Source organism: Aethalodelphis obliquidens, unplaced genomic scaffold (assembly GCF_003676395.1).
Source record: "Aethalodelphis obliquidens isolate GAN/ISIS:26980383/991018 unplaced genomic scaffold, ASM367639v1 scaffold16, whole genome shotgun sequence".
Lineage (NCBI taxonomy): Eukaryota > Metazoa > Chordata > Mammalia > Artiodactyla > Delphinidae > Aethalodelphis > Aethalodelphis obliquidens.
Window position 1 is genome coordinate 27777550 of NW_020837960.1, and position 22446 is coordinate 27799995.

Sequence of the window (22446 nt, forward strand, 5' to 3'; positions counted from 1 at the left end):
TTTCTCCTATGCACCTTTGCTGTTGCATGTTTTTTGTGGTCCTGAAAGGAAACTGAGTACCAAAACAGGCGACTTTGGTGTTAAAAATGAATACAGTGTTCAATTTTTTTTTAAAGTAACGCATTGTAAAACCCAGGTTTTCTCAAGCTTTTCAGTCGAACTTAACAAATCTTATGATTTCACTTAGAAATCTATTTAAATTCAAGTAATTGTTTACAAAAGGACTTTAGAACTTTTGGCTAATTAAATTCCCTTGGACATTTCATAGTGCTTTTATAATGAAAATATGTTTAATTTTCTTTTTAAGTACTTTGGTTGTCTAATGAACAAAACGTTCCCAAATACTTAAACAATGCTTGCAAAATTACTGCGTCGGCCCTTACACATACGGTGAGAATTAAATTCTCTTGAGCGGGGCCGCTGGTTGCCTCTGACCACCACACAGAACATAGCGGCCCAGGAGTGGCCTGTGATGACACACTGTTGGGAGAGGCTGGGCACAAGAAGGCAGCTGTTTCCCTGTAAAAAGCAGAACAGGCCTGGCTGACAGGATGTGGTACCAACCTGCCCGCGGGAAAATCCCAAGTTGTCCACACAGCTGGCCCTGCCTTAGGTAATACCTCCCGTGGGGAAGGTTGCCCTCTACTGGCTTATGTGAGCCCACAGGTGGGAAGGTAGACAGATCAAGGGGGTTCGGTGTTCCAGAAAAGCCTGGCAGATGGCACATATGAGCGGTATTTTACGGCATTTGTTTTTCTCTTTCTGACTTACCTCACTCTGCATGACAGTCTCTAGGTCCAGCCACGTCTCTGCAAATGGCCCAACTTCGTTCCTTTTTATGGCTGAGTAGTCTAGAAAAATGATACAGATGAACTTATTTGCAAAGCAGAAACAGAGACACAGATGTAGAGAACAAATGTATAGATACCAAGGGGGGATGAGGGAATGAGATGAATTGGGAGATCGGGACTGACATATATACACAACTATGTATACAATAGATAACGAATGAGAACCTACGTATAGCACAGGGAACTTCCCCTCCCCTCAATGCTCTGTGTGGTGACCTAAATGGGAAGGAAATCCAGAAAAGAGGGGATATATGTATACGTATAGCTGATTCACTTTGCTGTACGACAGAAACTAACACAACATTGTAAAGTGACTATACTCCAAAAAAAAAAAAAAAAAAAAAAAAAAACCCTGGCAGGAAAGAATCCATAGTGTTTGAGTTTCCACTGTCTCCTGATGAGGCTGTGACGGAGCTGAGCCTCTGCCTTGCATCAGGGCCCCCTGTAAACACAGCACAGCTCCACCATGAACACTCATACCTTTGGGTCAAATCGCCTTCACGTGATACCCACGTCGTGTGCCGGAAACCGAGCCTTGGGGATTGACTCCAAAATGGATTTTCCCTATTCCATGTTCTACTCAGTGGTAAAGAGGAAGGGTCCAGATCCTACAGCCATTTACCACATGCCTAATAGGCACGAGGCAATTGCATTGATGTCTCCTCCTCTGTTCCTCTGAAAAGCCTTGCGAGAGAGTTAACATTGTCACCACTTTGAGGCTGAGGACTCAGCAAAGAAGTTTCCTTCGCAGCAGTTTCTGCATCTGACGCTGACGGGCTCGTTGACGAGCCTCCTGCCTCGCCGCCACTTCTCAGCAACGACTTTTAACCTTGATTCTAATACTGATTATAGCAACCGCAGGAGACCCATACCAAGCAAGTCTGTATCAGGACTAGATGACATCCTTAGAACTTACGGATGTGGCCCGGGCCACAGGGAAGTGTTTGAAATCCGGTCCCTAGGGTCCTTGACTCTTTGGTAGAACAGGTGGGAGGTGAGGACGATGCCACCGCTGTAGACAGATGGTTAAGGCACAATAGCTCCAGCCCTGAGGCCGGCACGGAAGCCTTCTCCCCGCCAGCCTGAGACGAGTACTCTGTCCAACGGGTCACACCTAATCTGTCACTCAAGGGAGCTGGTAAAGCTCAAGCCTGCTTTATTCTGGATGGAGCGTCAGACCAGCGGAGGCCTGTCACAGCCCGGCCGATAGCCCCATCCTGGGCACACCCCCATCGGCCTCCAACACGCCTGTGTTCAGAGCAGGGCACAGAGCCGGGTCCCTGCAGGTTCCCGTTGCCACTGGCTTCCCCGCCGCAGAGGAGGCCCCGTCCAAGTCCACAGCGTCAGGAAACGCAGGCCTTGTGTTTCTCTGGCTGGGGGCTCGGGGGCGGCTGTTTAATAAGGGGATAGACTTGGCCGTTTATAAAACACCCTGAGCGGTGCTGGGGACGGTGCCGTTTGCTGCAGTCGTCATCCGTTCCCCCTGGAGCTCAGCCATGCCGTGTCCCCTCTGGCTTTGGAAATCACTCACTGGGAATTCATTTATTAATAGGAATCTGGGCTTGTGCCTTTAAAAGAAAAAAAAAAAAGTATGGGCTGAGGCACATTTATTTGTTCAGACAGAAACAAGAAAAAGCATCACTGATGGGGAGATGGGAGCCTCCACGGGTCCTCGGAGGAGCGGAACGGTGCGTCTCAATTGTTAACTTGCTTTCAAATCACCTGCGGGTCTGGTTAGAAGGCAGACTCTGACTCAGGGGGGCTGGGGGCCTGAGAGCCTGCATTTCGAACACGCTCCCCCCAGGTGATGCTGACGCTGCCAGCCTCAGACCACACTTCGAGGAGAGAGCGATGGTGGGGTTGGCGGGGGGAGCACCGTCCTCTTCAGGGTCTTCACACGCCATCGCCTCCCACAGGAAGGATGCCCCACCTTGTGGCCCAGAGTAAATGCTCAGTAAATGACACCACGCGGCTCATACATACAGTATAGAACGCAGTTAGGGGCAATGTCAGTCTCAATCTATAAATGAGAGCTGGTTTTGTTTGAGAAGCCTTGACCTTCGGGGTTAACCTATGGTGTTGGGACAATCGTGGGTGACATTTGACCCCTCTCTTTTCCTCCGACGCTTGGACCCATGGCTCCTGTGGGGTGACTTGGGACAGCGTTTCTCTGCCTGTACGTTTGATGAGGGGTGCCCATGGGCTGCACGCAGGGTGCTCCACCTGGCCCCCAGGTATGATGTGTCCCCCCTCTGCTCTAACCCTTGAGGCTCCCAACTGGACCTCCAGGCAGCACGACAGCACCTGTGTTTGGAGCTCAGCATCCTGGGGGATCCAGGGAGGCCATGGTACAGCGTGGCCAGATTCTGCAGCTGGCAACTCCTGCATCCAGTTCACCTGCAGATTCCGGGGCCTCACCTACGACACCTAATTGAGGTTCCTGGAAGTAGGCTGGAGTCTTTCGCACACTGGATTCTGACACTGGCTTTTCTCCCCGGGAAGCCGAGGGAGGCCTCTGTGTGAGCATGAATGGCCAGGAGGTATCTGCCTGTGGGCAGCTCTCCCGTCAGCAAGGAAACCCGCAGCATCGTATGATTTTTTCCCAGAGGCACAAACACCTGCTCTGCAAGCTCTCCGCTGGGCTCCAGCTAAGGAATTGTTTTCCTCCCCTGGGCATGATGACGTGAGCTCTTTCTCCTTGGAACACCATACCCATTTCATCAGCAAACCCTTTCCTGAAGCTTTAAGATGAGGTGAGAAATGATGGTCCTAGCTTAAACACGCGACACAGATAGAGAATATGACGTATCTGTATAAACAGCACCCGAATGAGCAACAAAGTGGAGAGCATAGTGCTGACAAGAAAACCCCAGCTTCCCCGGCTGGAGGGGATGGATACACAAATGCTGGGAGAAGCGGCTTGCCCTGCCCAGGAGCGGTGCGTGACCTCACTGGAGAGGAACATCGCATCGGGAAAGAAAGGTACCAGGTGGTCCAGGCCAGATCTTCTCACTGTGAGAGACTGGGTGCTCTGACCAACACTTAAGATGCTTTCCATGCTCCCATGAAATCAATGCCTTTTTTCCCCCTGCTGAATGAATGTGGGGATTGCGCCAGAATCAGAAAGATTTCTGCGGATTTCTCCTAGAATTTCCAGGGTCTGTAAATCCTGCGCTGGCTGGGAGCCTACTTCGATTATTTTTAATGCAGAAAAGGATGTATTTGAGCATCTGGCCTAGAAATGGACTAAATCTGTCCATAGCCTAATTGGTTTGGAAAGAGCTGGAAGACAAATTGAGATTGTGGGTGTAAACAGAAGAAAAGGTGGCAGAAGGGGAGCCAGATGGATGAGCTCAGACACAAAACACACACAAACAAAAGCTGCTTGGGACACCAGAGGAGCACGTGTGCATCTGGGGCCCAGAACCGGACTGGTATGAGGGTCCTCCTTGGCTTGGAAGCGTCTAGACGCAACGTCTGGCTCCAAGGACGTTCCCTGCATCTGAAGAGTGGGAATCAAACCCAGCTTCCACAGGGGGTGATCCCTGGCCACACTGTGACAGGTGGCCCTCAATCGACCTGGGTAGTGAATTCAGAACACAAATCACAGAAACATCACTCGGTTCCTCAGAGAATTCAGGCTCGAGGCTGAGGCAGGGGCATGATGGGAGCCAGAGATTTGGAGAAGATGGCTTCTTGGTTACTATATATAATCGTGTCTGTGTGTGTAGCGTTCCAGGGCAGCCCAAGTGTATTTTGTTTGCAGCCCCGTCAGCATGGTGCAGAGCATCCTGCGTGTGGGGGGACCATCAATGCTCGTTTGATGACAGTGATGCAGGTGTCTGGTGGTAGAGATCTCCTTATTTCATAACGCCTTACTGCAGCAAGGCGGGGTGAGGGGCAGGCATCGGTAGTTAAACACATCTACTTCTGAACCGTACCGCGTGCTCGTGAGTCAGCAGCGACCGTGAGAAGCTGTTGTCCTAAAGGCATCACTTCTATCTCCACCCAGCAGATACTTATGATGTGAAAGTAATAAATTTTTCATTGGTTTATGAACACTGAAACCATTTTCTGAGAGTACATAAAAGAACCTGGGAGGGACAGGCGCGGCGAGAGACGACTCCAAGCCAGGCGCCTTTAACAGCCCAACAATGAATAGTCATGCTGCCCTTTTCAGAGCTGCGACGTGTGACCCACCCCATTAGGCCTCCGAGAGGCTCATCCTGAAGGCCCACCGTTCGTGCCATCCCTTTCATGTTTGTCATGACAAAGCTGTGTTTTCTGCGCCCGCTTTCCTTTGCAGTTTGCACCCTGTGCAGTCAAATTCCATGCTTCCAAAATGAAAAATACAACTGCCAGTTTTCATCTCTGGGGGAAATGAGTCTTATTTCTCCCATAAATCACGAGCACGCTTCAGCTGTGAACAGAGCATTAGCAACTCTACAAGTAAATTAACTTCAGTTCCTGGTGAGACCCGAGGTTGCTGAGGGTGATTGGGGAATTTTGATTTAGGGAAGGGGAGGCAGGTGGCTTCACAGTGGATGTGAGGTGCAACCATTTCCAGTTGAAGGCAGGACGTTCACGCCTCTGCCGCTTTGACTAGGGGTGGCCCATGTGCGTGCCTGATGTCACAGGGTAATTATCAAGGGCACCGCTCTCACTCTACAAGTGTCCCGTTTAGGTTGATATTATCAGTCTAATTAAATTGCAGATGAAATAAGGAGAAAGAGCTTGTTTTGTGACAGAAGCCAGGCAGACACAAAAGGCCACATATTATGTGATTCCAATAACACGAGTTATCCCTAACAGGCAAATCACAGAGAGAGAAAGGAGGTGTGTGGTTGCCAGGGCTTGGCATGCTGGGGGGAAGTGGGGGGTGACAGCTAATGGGGGCGACAGGCTTCTTTCTGGAGGGAGGAAAAGGTTCTAAAGTTGATTGTGGTGATGGTTACAAGACTCTGAATATACTAAAACCACTGAATCATACACTTTAAATGGGTGAATTATAGCACATATGAATTCATATATTATATATTGTATAATGTATAAATGTATGAATTGTATGTATAATTCATATATTATACAATTCATGTAATATATAAACATATGAATTGTATATATTCATACACAGGAATATATGAATATATTGTATAATATATGTATAATTATATGTATAATATATTGTATAATATATGAATTCAAGCTGCTATATTGAAACAAAAGCTTAAAAAGAGTTAAACCGGGGTGGAGGGAGGAATAAATTAGGAGATTGGGGTTAACATATACACACTACTATATATAAAATAGATAACATATACACACTACTATATATAAAATAGATAATCAACAAGGACCTACTGTATAGCACGGGGAACTCTACTCAATATTCTGTAATAACCTACATGGGAAAAGAATCTAAAAAAGAGTGGATATATGTATATGTATAACTGATCCACTTTGCTGTACACCTGAAACTAACACAACATTGTAAATCAACCCTAATAAAATATTTTTTAAGAAGAGTTAAACCGCAGAAATACCGGAAGAGAAAGACAGAAAAAATCTTGGGCCCTGTGTTTCTGCCGGCGAGAAACACTCTGTACTTGAAAGGCTGGTCCCTCTGAGGAGAGGCTGTCTTCACTTTGAGGGCATGTGGTAACCCCTGCTGGCCTCTGGGGGGCCCCATGCCACAACGCCTGCGTTTTTCTGAGACTTGCTGGTGCAAGAAAGGGAGTGTGAGTTTCCCCACGGTCACCGCTGAGAGTCAAGGTGTGTGCATTTGCCTTTAGAAGATGGAGGGATTGGTGGCGGACCAGCAACCTAAAGGTGGGGATGAGCGGGTGCACAGAGCCCAGCGGCAGCGGGTGGCTGCAGGGAAGGTGACAGGAGATCCTGATTGGGACCTGCCCGTCTTTGCTCACGCCCATGGCCAGTGGGCTCCCATTTAGGGAGGGGAAGGGAGGAGTTCCAGGGCGGCGGGGGTGGGGGAGGTAGTTTTGGGGGATAGGAGTTTGTCCCCCCGGGGGAATTAAGCCCATTATTCTACATGTAGCACAGAGTCAGAGTGGGGACAGATCTGCCCAGTTAGGTTGGGAAACTGTAGGACGCACAGGACAACCACGAAGGCTCCACTTGACGAGAGGGCCCTCAGGCCACATCCTCTGAAAGAGATAATGGGACCTGGAATGCACCCCAGGCCCCATCCAGCCACCAGCACTGGGATCCTCATTCAAGGGAACGGAGCTGAACTTGAAACTTGTGAGAACACTGAAAATTTACCTTGTGATGAAGACAGAAAATTTATCTTTACATTTTTATATCCTCACCCCCTCGGACAGGGTCTGGCACTCAGCAGTGGCTGTTTGGACGGATGGATAGATGGCTGGATGGGTGAACAGCACACACCGGGCTCAGATGAGCAGAAAAGGCTACCAGGGCTGCACGGTGCCCCAGCTGAAGGCCAGGGTATTACATGTGGGTCACCAACAGAGGGCGCTGTACGCCTGAAAGAGCAAGGCCAGGCCCGGGGCCAGAAGCCTGCTGGGCGCAGGGGTGGTGGAGCTCTGGCTCCCTGCAGACCAAAGGTGGAGACGGGGCGCTCAAACGTGGGAGCTGGGGCAGGCACTGAACCCCAGTATCCACACACTTGGGGCGGGGAGGAGACAGACGCGTTCTCCTGCCTGGGCACTTCCTCAGCATTGGGAAAGGAAGCCAACCGCCTGGGCCCAGAGCAGGATCCACGGCGGGTTTGTTCACCTGTGCGCCCCCCAGCACCCTGAACGAGGGCCGGCACACGGAAGGCACACAGTCACTGTTTCTCAAGTGGAATGAATTAATGAAGGCGCCTAGGAGGACGAGACCGCAGCTGGACCGTACTATTCTTAGACTGTATCTGAGTGTAGTGGGCTGGCCAAAAAGTTCCTTCGGGTGTTTCCGTAAAACCTTGTGTGTCTTGGGAACCAGAGTTACACATCAACCCCCATAAACCACTGGGTGGGGTCTGTACCTGGGCTGGTCTCTCCACTGGATGGAGCTTGACAAGACCAAGGGGGGCCCAGCGTCATAAGAAGGACCGTTTCTGGGCGATCAATCCCTACTCACCCGCCCTCCCCGCTCCCCGAACCACATCCACAGACACAGGGCAGACAAAGCAAAGGAGGAAGGGCAGGGAACGTAGCGCAAAGCCCTCCCGTGAGGGCTGGCACGTGAGGCCACAACATCTTCACGTGAGCGATCCCAATTCCTCCGACATCCTGAGAGTCTGGGATGGTGGGACCACTGGGGATCCAGGAGTGAATGAAACGGAGCTGCGCAGATGTGCTGCGGAGCCCTCATCACGGCGTTCCCTGCTCTTGCACGCCCCTGGGTCTATTTCCTTCTGCAACGCAAGTCCTTGGCTTTACCGTGGTCAAGGAAAGGGGGCACTGAGCCGCGAGGGGGCCGCCTGGGAACTCGCCTCCCGGGCCGAGGGCGAAGCCCGCACCGGCCTCAGGCCCGCGCTGCAGGCGGCAGCCTCACCCGCTGGAGGGCGGCTCGAGGACAGATGTGAAACCAAACCACGAGAGTGGTGCCTCCCAGGGAGCAGGAGATTGTGCCGAAGGCGCTGGCTGCTGCAGACGCCAGTGGAAGAGGAAGAGGACCTGAAAGCGTTCTTTTTTCTCTTGTGGGTTTGGAGCGCTCTGTAAGCTGGAGCTGCTGAAAGCACTCGCGGGCTCGCTGTTTCTGGTTTTAAATTCTCCTGGGACGAGCTCCACAGAATCTCAGGGCTTTAGCACCGACAGGAAAAAGAGTAAGAACTTCAAAGTCTCCCTTCATTTAGTGAGAAGAAACTGTGGTGGCGAGTGACTGGCTCCTACCTCCACACACACACACACATAGTCCCTCACACACACACGTCAGTCTCACACACATGCACACACAGTCTCACACACACACGCACATTCAGTCTCACACACACGCACACATTCAGTCTGACACACGCACTTTCAGTCTCACATACACATGCACACACACGCACACACACATTCAGTCTCACACACACGCACGCCCGCACACAGACACACAGACACAGGAGAAAAAGAGCAGTAAGGACGAACCTGCCCATCCCTCTGGCATCTCGCTGTGGCTGCTCAGCTCAGAGGACCAGCTTGTCCCCTGGTGGGTGTCCCCACGGAGCCCCAACCATGCGGTGCCTCCCACCCCTCGAGAACCTGGAAACTGTGCTTAGAGCGAAACTAGAAAAATCCACACGGAAAAGATGGGATTAGCCCTCTGTGGGACTTGCCGGTAGACATGTGACCAAAGAAACTGGAATCACTCAACACTCAAGGCGGGTCAACGAGGAAAACGGGCCTGTGCGACGTGGACGCAGCGGCTCCATCAGGGCCCGTTCGGAGAAGGGCCGGGAGAACCCCCGGGTGACTCCGGAGCCTAGAGCTCCAGAAGAGAGGGAAGCAGCGAAGACACACCGACCTGCGCCCCACCTCTCCGCACCCCCCAGCAGGGTCGAGGGGCCTGGCCGGACCCCCAGAAGCTGCCCAGAGTGCGGCGGGAGGAGGGGTCCACCCCAGTGCCGAGCGGGGGCCTTTCTGAAGCTGGACCACGGCCAGCGTCCATCTCCTGCTCAGGGCTCTGCCACAAGGGACAGCACACTGGACAGAGGTGGCCTCCCCTTCTCGGTTGCATTTCTCCCTGGAAATAGGGAACCCCTTGCCCTGGGGATGGAGCGGGTGCAGTGTAGCTAGTGAGTCAGGCCTCATGATGAGGGGCAGTAGAACCTTCTGTCAGTTTCTAGGGATGCTTTACTAATGACCACAAACTGGCAGCTTAGAACGACAGAGACTCCCCTCTCTCCACCACGAATTCTGGAGGCCGAAAGTCCAAACTCAAGGTGTTGGCCAGACCGTGCAGCCGCTGGAGGCTCCAGAGGAGGACCCTTGCCTTCCTCTCCCAGCTGCCCTGGCTTGGGCCGACCACTCCAGCCTCTGCTTCATCTTCTCGCGCCTTTTCTCCCCCGTGTGTCCATGTCCCAGACCTCCCTCTGCTCTTATAAGGACACCTGTCATGGGACTTCGGACCCACTCTAAATCCAAAGTGATTTCATCTCTAGATCTTAAGCTTAAATACATCTGCAAAGGCATTTTTCCCAGGTTAAGTCTACAGTCACAGGTTCTGGGAGTTGGGACTTGGGCGTACGTTTTGGGGGCCTCAGTTCCACAGAGGCACATCAGGGTCCCGGGCCTGCCATGTGATGCCAGCATCTGGAGGGGGCACACCTGGAGGAGCGCCAACCCATGGGACTGCCTTCGCCAAGGGTGCCCCTCCCTGTCACATCTGGCTCTTATTTTAAACCGATTTTGCTGACCAGTTCGGTTCCATCTTTGGATCTAGAAAAGCACGTGTCTAGGGCATCTGCTCGGACTACATGCTCAGCCCTGAGGGTCACACCACCTAAGAGATGGAACCTACTTTAACCAACAGTGTGAGGAATTTCTCCTCCGCGGCTCACATCTCAGCCACCCCCGAGGAAGGAGCTCCTGGAGAGGGCTGGGTGCGCTCAGATGTGCAGTCAACGAGAGGCCAGGGTGAACGCGTTCGTGAGAACCACAATTTCCTCACCTTTTCCCCTAAGGGGAGCATAAACAGGGATCGTCCTGACTCTGCCAATCCTGGGTCTCCCTTCTGCTTTGGCCTTCAGCCCTGATGGTGGCGGCCAGCTCCCCAAGGGGTGGCGGCTTCTGCCTCAACAGGACCGGCCTCGGGGCAGCTGCCGGGCCCAGGGAGCAGCTCTGCCAGCGCCCGGCAGGCCAGGAGCAGATGCTGAAAGTCCACAGCCACCCAGAGGCAGGGGTTAAGACCCCAGAGTCGAGAATCAGGGTTTGGGTCCTAGCTGTTCTGCTGCCCAGGTACACGATCATGGGCACATTCCTCAACCTCCCGACCTTCACCTGAAAAATGAAGATTGTAAATTTTCCAGGTAAGCTACTTAACGTTATGTGTGCCTGGCTCCCAGGGTGTGTTCAAAACATGCTTGTTGTTCTGGTTACGATTATAAAGAGAGAGGAAATTCACCGATCACACCCCTTTATCTGGCCTCTCAAAGCTCAGTGCTAATGGACTGGAAACTGAACTGTGAACCACTCACTTCCAACCCAGGAATTCTTCCACTTTCTCACCTATTTGCCATTAGAGATTTTTTTTCTTTCTTTTCAAGCACCCAGAGACACTGAGAGTTTCTCCTGACGGTCTGATTTAGGTAAATTGCAAGGTTGGTTTTCTAGTTCTAAGAAGCCAAGAGGAAGGAAGCTATTAGAAAATTCTCTGCCTTCTCTCCTAACCGCCGTCCTGGCTATCGGGAAGGATTTCTGTCTACCGCCTTCTCAATCCGCAGCTCCCTCTCTGCGTCCTCTGAATGGGAACTAATTTCTTTCCAACAGGGTGGCCTGTGAAACTTCTGGCAGAAGCCCTGGCAGATAAAGCTCCACTCCTGAGGCCGTGGAAGAAAAGACCAAATGCCTCTCACAAGTAGGGTCCCGGCGACCTCAAGAGACGGCCCAGCACACCACCTTCACTCCTGTCCTTGTTCCACAGTTAGGTTGCAACCTGCCTCTCCTCACCTCCCCCAGCCCCGCCTGAACGGACCTGGTCCACCTACCCGCAACTGACCCCCACTCACCGCCCCCCCCCCCCGGTCACGCTGCTTTTCTTTCTTTCCCTCAAATGCCCCAAGGATTCCACCCCAGGGCCTTTGAACTTGCTGTGCCTGCCGGCAGATGCACTCTCCCCGGGATCTGTGCAAGGCTGGCTCCCTTTCATCCCTCAGGTCTGTCCTCAGAAGTCACCTCCTCAGAGGTTATGCCACCACACTTCATTTGCAAGTCAAGCAGCCTGTTTTCTTGTCTTCACAACGCCTCTCTGTACTTTGAATTGTCTTATTTATGTGTTTACAAGTTTCTTGTCTGTATTCTCCGAGGAGGACAAAGCTGTTGAGTGGTACACACTGTAAAGTTCCCGAGCGCAGAGGATGACGCGCTGGGAGGAGAGAGGATGCGGGGGGGGGGGGGACCTCATGGACATGGTGGCTACCAACGGCGCTGCTGTTTGGGTAGCTGAAGGATGGGAACGGCATTGCGGGTGAGGCACCAGCACACGCGACGGCTCCGAGGGCGGCACGAAGGTGAAGCTTTGGGGCCCAGAAGTCCACACTGGGGTTTCGCAGAGAGACGTTACTACTGTTACTCTATAGCAACGTCAAGGGCAGCCGCGGGCAAGGTGGAGGGGAGCGCAGGAGACGGCAGGCGTGGAGACCCTGGGCTCCCAGCCTGTGCTGGAGCAGGAAATGAGTCACCAGAGGCTCCTCGAAGGAGAGCCCACAGTCAAGCTACAAGCCCTGACTTCCACATAGAGGGGGGCATGATTAAGTGCTGAGTGGGCGGGCAGGTGAGTCAATCAGAAAGGGTGGGAAAGGCGAGCTCTGGCAGAACTGGTCCCGCCTTGGCGACAGCGAGCATCTGTGTGTCTGCCTGGAGTCAAGGTTGCTGCCGCTCAGGAGCAGATCTTCCGCGGTTTCCTCTCTTTATGGGATTAAGCTGAACTGTTCACTCCCTCACCTGTGCTTTAAGGAAACCTCGAGGGTTATTCGGCTAATCTTTCCAAAGGTCTGTGTAGACCCTCTGTACAGAATGCACCAAAGGTGACTGGAATTGTGATACTGTATCTTGAATTTATGTGGTTATTTTGAAAGCCTGGAGAGCCTTATTGATGAGGGAGTGGATTTTCTCATAGTATAATTCAACTTTCATTTCTTTGCCTCCAGAGACTATATATAAAGTGAACTCTGAACTCAATATCTTAATCGGGATCATTTATTCAATTACTGGGTTGTAAATCTTTTTATTATTCAGTTGTACAAGTTCTTGATATGTTCTAAATACAAATCCTTTGTCAGGTATCTATCTGTGTATCTACCTATAGATGTCTCTATCTATCTACCTATCTATCATCTATCTATCTATCTACCTATCTATCATCTATCTATTTACCTACCTATTATCTATCTACCATATCTATGATCTATCTATAGATATCCCTATCTACCTATGTATCACAATTTTTTCCCCAATCTATGGCTTACCTATTAATTTTCTCACAGTGGCTTTTGATGGGCAGGACATTTGAATTTTATGAAGTCAATGCTTCATAAAAGAAAACACTGGTTAGTGTTCTCTGTGTCTCATCTGAGTAGATTTTGCCTATTCTAAGCTTGCAAAGATATTCTCCTATGCATACTTCTAAAACCTTTATAGTTTTGGCTTTTACATTCAGGTTTCATAATTAGTTTGGGGTATGGTGTGAAGTAAGGTCAAGATTTATTTTTTTTCTATATGGACATCCAGCTGTTCTAGCACCATGTACGGAAGAGACTTTACCCCATGGAATTGCTTTGGCAGCTATATTGAATACAAGCTAACCATATACCATTGAGGGTCTATTAATCCCACTGATGTCTAGGTATATCCTTACGCCAATACCATACTTTCTTGATGAATGCACCTTTATAGTAACACTTGACATTTTGTTCAGAATTGTTACTACTTGACGGTTTATAGTTAATTTATAGTAACTTTTGAATCTCATTCAAAATTGTTCGGCTATTCTAAGTTCCCTGTTCTCTATAAATTTTATTTTTTTTAAGATTTTTTTTTTTGATGTGGACCATTTTTAAAGTCTTTATAGAATTTGTTACAGTATTGCCTCTGTTCTATGCCTTGGTTTTTTGGCCATGAAGCATGTGGGATCTTAGCTCCCGGACCAGGGGTCAAACCCACACCCCCTGCACTGGAAGGCAAAGTCCCAACCAATGGACCTCCAGGGAAGTCCCCTTTATTTATAAATTTTAGAATCAGCTTGTAAATTTCTACAATAAAAGCCTTCTTGGATGTGAATGGGATTTTGCATTGAATCTGTAGAACAATATGGGGAGAAATGACATCATAACAATATCGCCTTCCAACCTGTGGACAACCTACTTATTTGGATCTTCTTTAATTTCTCTCAGAAGAGAGGTTGGAAGGTGGTCGGAGGCTGGAAGAAGGGGCATCCCTGGGTCTGTTCCGTCCAAACACCACTGAAGCAAGAGCAGATCTGTGGGTCCGCCGGGTGCACTGCCTGTTGTTAACTAGTTTTGGTATCAGTGTCTATCATTCAAGGTTGAATCAGAGAAACAGAATTAGTAGGAGATACATTAAGAGATTTATTGCAAGGAATATGTGATTGTGGGAGCAGGTGAGGCAAGTCTGAAATCCAGATATTAATATAGACACTCAAGCTTTCTTATGATTGGTGTATATGTTATATATTTTCCCATAATTTTAACCTATTTATACCTTTATATTTAAAATACGTGTCTTATAAATAGAATAAAATTTGATCTTGCTTTCTTTATCCAGCCTGACAGTCCCCTTCAATTGAAGTATTTAGTCCACTTAAACTTAGCGTAACTTTTGAGATCTTTGTGTTTAAGTCTAATACCTTCCTATTTTTTTCTGTTGGTCCCATCTGATACCTCTCTCTCTCTTTGTTGCCCTTCCTGATTTCTTTTGATTACCTGAGTATTTCTTAGTATTCAGTTTTTCTTTTTTAATTGGCTTTTTAACTGAACCTCTTTATTTATTTATTTATAATGTATTAATTAAATACCCGATGTCTTCATTGGAAATAAGTTCCTCAAATCTCACATCGGCCATGAGATTCTCTGAGAAGGTGGCATGAGCTAAACTAGTACAGGAAGAGTCAGGGACCTCTAGGGGACTAACTGTAAGACGCTCTGCCACAATGCGTGAGAAGAAAGGAGGACTGATCAGAGAGCTGGAGGGAGAACCGGAGGAAAGCAGGGTGTTGGAAGTAAAGGCAGACAAGAGTCTCAAGACAGAGGTGGTTGGTGGTCAAGAGGTGACTTGAATAGACATTTCTCCAAGGACATACAAATGGCCCATATGCACATAAAAAGAGGCTCAACACCACTAACGATTAGACACATGCAAATCAAGATCACAATGAAGATACCACTTCACAGTAATTACAATGGCTATTATCCACCCCATGTCCCCCTCCAAAAAAACCCAGAGAATAAATATTGGCAAGGATGTGGAGAAATTCGAACTCTCACACGTTGCTGGTGGAAATGTAAAATGGTCCAACCACTGTGGAAGACTGTAGAGCAGTTTCCCCCAAAATTAAACACAAAATTGTGACATGATCCAACAACTCCACTTCTAGTTATAAACCCCAAAGAACTGAAAGCAGGGACTGGAACAGATATTTGTACACCAATGTTTACAGCAACATTATCCACAACAGCCAAAAGGTGGAAACAAGTCAAAAGGGCATTGTCGGATGACTGAACAAACAAAATGTGGTACACATACAAAGTAATGTTATTTAGCCTTAAAAAGGAATTCGATTCTGATACATGCTACAACATAGATGAACTCTGAAGACACTATGCTAAGTGAAATAAACCAGACACAAAAGGACAAGTATTATACCTAGAAGAGTCGAATCCATAGAGACAAAATGTAGAATAGTGGTTACCACAGCCTGGACGGAAGACAGATGGGGAACTGTTTAATGGATACAGAATTTCAGTTTGGGATGATGAAAAAGTTCTGGAGATGGATGGTAATGGTAATTACTCAAAAGTGTGAATGTACTTAATGCCACTGAACTATACACTTTAAAATGGTAAATGGTAAGTTTTATGTTACGTATATTTTACTACAATAATAAATAATAAGTACCGCATTCCTTCTTTTATAGAAAGAAACAGCACAGATACCAAGGAACTTGCTCAAAGTTGTACTGGGGGGGGGGGGGCCAGAACCAGAATTTGCACACAGAGCGAGTTCAAAGTCTACTGTCTGTTGACCTGAAACAAAAAGACTGCCAGATCTATTTCTCCAGCAAAGGTGGGTTTATCTGAGATCAGCAGAGGATGGCAATTTGGGGTCCGCAACCATGGTGAGCTACGGGGCAAGTCCCTGCACAGCAAGGGAATGAAAATGCTTTTATCAAGAGGAAGAGGGAGCTGGGAGGGCTAAAGTAAACAGAGTCCACGGCTTTTCATTGGCTGAGCCCTGGCCTGGGAAGAAGCGGAGTCTTCCTTCTTCCTGTTGGGTTCTGCTGTTCTCACAGGATGTGAGAGCTCCCCCTCTGGGCTCCCGACTCTTTTTCATTGAGGTTTCTGTTTATTAATTTTTGACAAGTCTTAATTATTCACTATATTGTCTCGTTCCAAGATATTTACTGTGGTAATGTTTATAACAGCAGAAAGGTACCTTTTGATATCTTTTCCTTGAAACTTTTTCTGTAAGAAATAGCTTGCCCTTTTGAGAATTCATCTCACACATCACCCCGTTAGCATTAAAGGCACTGAGGAATCTAAAAAAATCCCTCTCAGGCACTTTGCCAGTCGGTATTCTTCCTCAAAACCCAGAACCTTAGTCTAATCATGAGGAAACATCAGACAAACCCAAATTAAGGAACATTCTACAAAATATCTGGACAGCACTCTTCAGAACTGTCAAGGTCGTGATAAACAAGGAGAGACTGAGAAACTGTCAAAGACTGGAGAGACTATGGGGACGCGAAGACTAAGTGCCAGGTGGGATCCTGGGCTGGATCCTGGAACTGAAGAAGGACATTAATGGACAAACTGATGAAATCCAAATATGGCTGGAGTCTAATCGGCGGTACTGACCAATGTTAATTCCTTAGCTTTGACAAACCTACCACGATCATGAAAGATGCTAATATTAGTGGAAACCACATGGAGGAAATATAGGAATTCTGTATTGCAACTTGTCTTTAAAACTAGAATTATTACAAAATATAAAAGTTTATTTAAAAAGGAAATGTGTTTTTAAAATAAAGATAAATATTTGACTGTCTGGATTTCTTTTAGAAATACAGAGGAATCATTTTCTTGATAATAATAAAATTAAAAGTGAAAAAGTGAGGCTTTTGGAAAAGTGGAATGACTTCTTCAGGGTTGAGGCTACAAAACTAAAGCCACAGAGAATCACAAACATCACAGAGTCAAAACTGGTCCTTCTAATAAAGATTAAAATAAACATCAAGGGCTTCCCTGGTGGCACAGTGGTTGAGAGTCCGTCTGCCGGTGCAGGGGACACGGGTTCGTGTCCCGGTCCGGGAAGATCCCACATGCCGCGGAGTGGCTGGGCCCGTGAGCCATGGCTGCTGAGCCTGTGCGTCCGGAGCCTGTGCTCCGCAACGGGAGAGTCCACAACAGTGAGAGGCCCGCGTACCGCAAAAAAAAAAAAAAAAAAAAAAGGTACCTTTCTTGTGTATTCTTTGTTTTCTTATATGTTTTCAACCCAACCCTATTTGCTGACTGGATGTCTGAGTCTGTCCTCAACGTTTTAAAGCTGGCTCAGCAATGAAGGGTCTTGGCCTTTTCCTGCTCCTTCGGTACAAGCACCCCCTGTGGTGCTAGCTGCAGGGGGAGGGGCCGGAGTCTCCAAGGAGATGAATATAAGCCCCTGCTCTCAAGCTCACCTGTAGTTGGAGAGATGAGGTACTGCAGACTGAACCAACTTGGTTGCATGTTGGTCGGGTCCTTTTTGGTGGATGACGGTGGCTTCAGTGACCCAGGATGCATGGAAGGATGCAGGTGCCTCCTGCCAACCCCCACCCCACCCCCACCAGGTGGTGGGTTGCAATAAGAGCCATATTCCCAAACGTGAAGCAACTTCTGTCAGCAAGCAGGTAGAACCCCAACCAGTCTCTCCAGCGTAATTTTGGTGAAGTCCCTGCACTCTGTTCTTTCAGGCTCTCTAACAGACACCTTGCGTGAAAGCTTCACTAGAGGCAAATGCAACTGTATCCCGACAATAAATCAGCTCAATCCAATCAGATGGCAGGAGCCTCCAGGAAGTGGAAGACCCCAGCCAAGGGGGAGTGAGACCTCAGGCTCCCTCTCTTCTGCCCGGGACAGGACAGCAGTGCCTGTACAAGTCTTTGGATACTGACCATTCTAGAAGTGAAAAATTGCTTCCCCATCCCTTAGCCAAAGAGCAAGGCCTCTGGCGTAGACGGCAATAAGGATGTTGGAAGTTGCTGCAGCCCCTCTGGGTGGTGAACTTTTCATGTTTGATCACCACCCTAGATGAGTGAGTTCCTGACCAAGATACTCCAGATACTAACTAAAAGCTCTAGGCTGTGGATTAAAATTTATTGACACACAGATGTTATCCTGTTAGAGAAAATATAACATGGAAAAGGAAATAACTATAATATAATATGGCAGGAGAACCCTAATACCTAGGTGGATGATGACTGGGGGAGGCTCACGATGGGGGCTTAGAGAAGTTTCCAGAGAAGGCACTCTTCAGCAGAGCTCCAGAGGATAAGAGGCCACTGATCAGGGGCCGAGGGGAGACAGGGATTCCAGGTCGAGGGGGCAGCCGTGGAAGGACACAGAGGGAGGAATGGGGTCAGGGAGAGGCCGGGCATCAGGGAGCACAGAGGGCAGGGCTGGTGGAAACAGGGACCGGAAAGGTGAGGGAGTGCAAGTCTTGAAGGCGTTGGACACTAACCAATCTCAAGGCCTTGAACAACAAAGAGCTTTATTTGGGGGTCGTAAGAATTGCAATTCGGGAGACACAGATTCGGGTAAACCGAAGAGTCAGGGGTTTATAAAGGCAAAAGCCACGAGGCTGTTCTCCGACACAAGAAATGAGTATTTGTCATAAGGGACCGGGTAGGGGTCTGATAAGTAGATAGGCTATCATGAGTAGGGTAAGGGTCTGATAAGTATCTTGAGTTTCCGGCGGATGTTCTGGATGTCTTCGTTAGGACAAGCGGTCAAAAGTTCAGATTCCACCCCGGCTGAGACGTGCGTAAGCCTCACTTCCTCAGCGGCCACTGTAGAGAGCTCTCTTAGCAACACCAACTCCATTCTGATTTTCGTTTCACAAAGGTCACCCCAGAGAGACGAACGTGGATTTGGAAGCCATGAGATGTGCAGTAGAATTTAAAATGCATGCTCAGAGTTCTAGAAGATGTTATGGAAAAACCCGAACGAACATTTTGGCCATCCCAATATTTTAGAGTGATATCTCCGGCCGTCACATGGAAGGAAGGTGGGAAAAGGAACCGGAGTCAGGGTTAGACCAGTTAGAACTTGCAAAAGAGTAACGATAAAGTCGCCGCAGTGAGTACGTACACTGAGCCAGGCTCCGTTCTGAGCACTTTCTGTAAATTAAATCCTTTCATCTTCACCACCTTATAAGGATCATAAGGTTACCATCCCCATGTTAGAAATGAAGAAAGCGCGGCCCAGAGGAGGCTGCCAGATGAAATACGGATGCCCCATTACATGTGAATTTCAGATAAACAAGGAATGCTTTTTTAGTCTACGTACCTCCCATGCAATATTTTATTTGTTAAATCCGGCACCCCTGGGCCCTGAAAGGTGAAGGAAGTTGCTCAAGGTGGCATGGCCACCAAGTGGCACCGCCAGCACTGGAATCGGGTGGGCAGGTGCCAGCTGGCTAGGCTCCACCCGCCTCCGCTCAGCGGCCTGCTTCTGCCGCGCGGGCGCACCCAGGCGGGCTCCCTGCCCACGGACGGGATGGGCAGCGCAGAGGGCGAGCCGTGGTCAGGCCATTAATCAGCGGGCAGCCCTTGGTTTGCCCCTCCACTCATCCTGTTCTCAGAGAGCCTGTTTTCTTAGGATAGGTCTGCAAAGCTCCCCTAAGCCATCTTAATGATTAGAGCAAAATCCATGCCCTGTGACCAAGTAACTAAATCCCCCGCATCTCCAAAGCTTTCTCTGCCCTAAGGGATCTGAACATCTTTAAGGGTTTCCAGCTCCCAGCTCCCCTCTCCGATGAGCACTGTAATCAGGAACTTCTTCAGACCTGATCTGCACACAGTATGCATTTACTGCCCTACATACCTGTTGCTACTGGCCTGAGACATAAAACACAATTTAAACAGATACGCTTGAAAAGATTTAATAAGGCTTCACCTGAGGTGCAAAAGACAATTATACTTTCAACGTGGAATGCTTCAAATATTCAGCCAATGAATGCTAGGTGCTGGCAGTACAGTGAAGTCCAGGGCAGGATAAATACTCTTAGGAGATTACTACCCTTAAGGGTTTCACGAAAAAGATGGATATCTATGTTTAAAAAAGAAAGCAGACGCAGAACAATGCAAGGAATACTGTCAGAAGGGAATGTAGGGGAAGCTATGGGAATCTAGAGTGGGGAGCTCCTAATGTTGCTGGAAGAGGATGGGGTCATGAGGGCCCGGTACTCAGTGCGATCCTCGTGGACCAGAAGAATCAAACCCTGCACTCTGACAAGATCTAAGGACGACTCCTCTGCACATCAGGGTTTGAGAAGCATACCTTGGAGAACACCAGAGATGAAACATGAAATGAATCTGGAAGGATGAATGGTCTTCCAGGTGGGGTCCAGAGGGAGGGGACAGCATAAGTAAAGGTACAGAGCTGTGAAAAGAAATACGCTCGGGAAACAACACAAACTTTGGTCTACCGAGAGCTCAGTAGGACAACACATGGGAGTGATGGATGGGGAGATTGGAAAGGTTGGCAAAGACAGCCACAGAGGGGGCAGTATTGTAGGTGGCTTTTTTGCCATGGTGAAGGGTTTGATTTTTTAAATAAAACTTTTCAAGCACACAAAAAGTATAAAGTATAAAATAATGAGTGTAAAGTATGAATCAAACATTACAGCTACAGCCTCCTGTGTGTTCCCACCCTCCCTGACTCCGTTCTCCTCTCTCCTTCCTGGACCTTCTATTCTAAGTTCGGTGCTTACCATTCTCGTGTCTGTTTTTGTGATTTTTATACTGATGTTTCTGTCCATAAACAATACTGTTTTGCATGCGATGTTACTGTATGTATTTTACTACAACCTGATCTTCTGGCTCAGTGTTATGTGTTTTGAGATTTCTCTATGGTAACACAACAAGGCTCTAGTTAATTCATTTTCAGCTATGATATGTTACTTCTTTGGGGGAATATATCACTATTTATCTGTCCAGTCTTCTAATGATGGGTATTTCGTTTCCAGGTTAAACAATGCTTAAATGAGAGGAGTTTGTGGGTCTCCTTGAGCACATGCTTGGGTTTCTCAAGGGAACATCTCTAGGAATCTTCATCTTCACCAGACACCATCAGATTGTTCTCTAAAATGCTTGGACCCATTTACACTCCTCCCAGGAAAGTATGAAAGTTCCTGTTTCTCCACATCCTCTCCAACACTTGACACTGTCACATTTAAAAATTTTGGCTAATTTGATGACAGTGGGAAGGCCTCTCATTTTCATTTCTTCAATGACCAGTGAAGTAGGACGTGTCATTGTATATTTATGGGCTACTCAGGTTTCCTCTTCTGTGAACTGTCAGTTAATATCCATTGCCTGCTTACCTACTGGGTTGGTTGACTCTCACTGATGTGTAGAGTTATTAAGATATTCTAGGCTCTGCGGCTTTATCAGATATTTGTATTTACAAGTCCCCTCCAGCTCTGGTTGGCTTTATCATGTTGTTACGGAGACTTCTGTTGTATTCAAGTTTTTAAATTTTAATATAATCGAATGAATCTGTTTCCCCTTTTGTTTTGGGTGTATAGCTTGGACTTTATGCTGTTCCTTGATGTTACAAAGCTATCCTACTATACTTCTAAAAGTTTTAACGTCTTGCTTTCCACATTTGAGTCCAACTTTGTTTTCTCATGTTGACAGCTGTCCATGACCATTTATTGACTAGTCCATCCTCTCCCTCTGAGGTGTAGAGCCACTTGGTCACAGGTTAACCTCCTAGGGCAGCCGGGACTAAATGAAGAAACCATCTGGGTGGCCCCATCCGTCTTCTTCCAGATCCGCTCACAGGTTTACGGCACACTATTTATCTGCCCTGAATTCATATGGTCATGTCGCTAAAACAAAGAGTTTTAAACCAGACTTCTATCCTCCTCTAAGTCTTTGATATTCATTTTAACTTTCCCAGGATTATAACACATGAGACGAAGGAAAACTGTGATTCGTCTCAGGGCAGTGGCCCTCCACCCTGAGAGAGAAGCTGGACGCCGTACCTCTCATCCCTCCCCGCAATCACACTGCCTTCACTCCGACTCCCTTCACCTCCCTCCTCGTACTAGTTTCTTGCTGTTGCTGTCAGGAATCACCACAAACCTGACAGCTAAAGCAACACACATTCATCACCTCACAGCTCCGGAGGTCAGAAGTGCGGTGGGTCTCACTGGCTAAAATCAAGGTGTTAACAGGACGGCGTTCCTCATGCAGCCTCCAGGGGAGAGTGTGTTTCCTCACATTTTCCACATTCTGGCGGCAGGCATTCCTTGGCTCGTGGCCCCCTTCTTCCGTCCTCCAAGCCAGCGACGGCCAGCCTCCCCACTAGGACACTGTCTCCTTCCTCACATCTCTTTTTGCTCCCTTTTCCCCTTATAAACACCCCTGTGATAACGCGGGGCCCCCATCCCCGGGGCGTGCAGGATAACCTCCCATCTCAGGGTCCTCA

General features: G+C 48.4%; 2 long non-coding RNA genes across 3 annotated transcripts; one reads left to right on the forward strand and one right to left on the reverse strand.

Moving 5' to 3' along the window:
- Positions 1-268: 268 nt before the first annotated feature.
- On the reverse strand, positions 269-810 carry LOC113625725 (uncharacterized). The gene is made up of 2 exons (XR_003434820.1): positions 772-810; positions 269-519 (listed from the first exon to the last, which is right to left on the reverse strand). It is a non-coding gene; the product is annotated as an uncharacterized LOC113625725 (long non-coding RNA).
- A 9685-nt stretch (positions 811-10495) lies between these two features.
- Positions 10496-16791, forward strand: LOC113625726 (uncharacterized). Of its 2 annotated transcripts, none has more exons than XR_003434822.1 (3): positions 10496-11121; positions 11291-11987; positions 15672-16791. It is a non-coding gene; the product is annotated as an uncharacterized LOC113625726 (long non-coding RNA). The 2 variants fall into 2 exon arrangements; XR_003434821.1 differs by having other exon boundaries at positions 10496-11109.
- Positions 16792-22446: the final 5655 nt, after the last annotated feature.